Genomic DNA, 1,744 nt, shown 5'->3' on the forward strand with positions numbered 1-1,744 from the left:
ATTTTCACCTTCTTCTCTGTATATTTGCACTTAATTTTGATTTCAATCCCCTTTTGTTGTTTTTGTAAACAAATTTGGGTAGCAAATAAAGGAGTGCACACATAAGTGAAATTATAAGCAACTTTATCTTTGAGGAAATTGCATGATAATGGAAACATGTTACTGTTGATAATTCAACTATTTGTGCTTATAACTCGCTGACATCCATTATTAGAAAGCTCCCTGACATTTAACTGTATTAGTTCAGGCCTCGTTGCCCTTCCCACCAAATTCCTTAAGATAAAGAGACAAATAGGTTGGAGAAAAATTTACATAACAGTAGCAGAGGTGAGGGCAGGAGGAAGAGTAGCACAAGGGTAGTGTGCATGCTTAGTAAGGCCTTGGTTTCAACCCCCATCACCAGTACAAAACAAAATGAAGTTTAAATAACAGTAGTAGACTTCACAATAAAGGTATAACCAAAGCTTACCTACTGGGATGCTGGGTTGTTCTTAATTTAATTTTGTTTGTTTATATTTTGCTGATATTTCTATACAAGAATGTAGGGTAATAATTAAGGCATCGCTAAGGAAATGAGCATAATTATTGATTTGCAGTTTTATTTATGGAGAAGCCATTAGTAAGATGCATTTATGTCTAGAGTTTATTTTTGTCTTTATTAGGAAGTAACTGCATGAAATTAATACTGTCACAAATGGATTATTTACCTAACTTGTTTACAGAAACTCTAAGTTCATTATGGACCTGGACCTAAAGGGTAGTATTTTTTTCTAAGTGTAGTGATTTAATGCCAGTTTTAAAAAGATCTTATCTTCCTGCAAGAACTGAGCCTCTGGGCTCCATGTTTCCATTTTTTTATCCCTGTAAAAGCAATATGTTTATATTACAAAGTAATTTTAGCAATCCATTTATTATTTATAATTTTTAAAATATGGTATTTTCATGAGAGTTTATAGTGATTTTTCTCTTGTAACTTTATTCAGACTGTTAAGATTTATGCAAAATAGCTTGAATTCTCTGTAGCCTGAGAATTTTCTTAAAGGGCTGGTAAGACATTTGTAATAAGTAGAGTGCATCTACTGTGACCACTTTGACTTATTGAGGACATTTATTAAAGGTCAGGGAGATGCTGCTTCTAGACGTCATTGGAATGGATGCCAATTTGAAATTCAAAAGGATAATACATCCTCTCTGCATCTTTTCCACCTCCTTTAACCTGTCCTCACTTTCGACTGTAAAAAACAATACTGTAGTATCTACATGTTTAGTTTAGAAAGGAAATCAAATTCCTAATACTGCTACTATCATTTCTGTTTATTAACTCATCTTTGCCCACACACATTTATATTTCTAAATGTATTAGAAATCATAATATATAAAAATACTGTATTCATTTTTATTTAATTTTAATTGCCATGTGAAACATGAAAAATGTTTGTATCTATAGGGTACTATATGATATTCTGATATAGGGATATGTTGCATGATGTTTAAATAAAGGTGAACATGTTTAGCATCTCAAACATTTGTTATTTCTTTTCACTGAAAACATTTAAAATATTTTCTTCTAGGTTTTAGAAATGTACAACGTGCTATAATTATCTATAGTTAATCCTACTGTGAAATAGCACAACATTTTATCTTGGTTATGATTCTATCTAACTATAACTTATTGCCATTAGGGAACATTTTTAATGTTTGGTTTTATTTTTAAAATACAAATAAAGGGTTGGAGAGATGGATC

This window comes from Peromyscus californicus, unplaced genomic scaffold (assembly GCF_007827085.1).
Source record: "Peromyscus californicus insignis strain IS unplaced genomic scaffold, ASM782708v3 Scaffold_10__1_contigs__length_136768540, whole genome shotgun sequence".
NCBI classification, from domain to species: domain Eukaryota; kingdom Metazoa; phylum Chordata; class Mammalia; order Rodentia; family Cricetidae; genus Peromyscus; species Peromyscus californicus.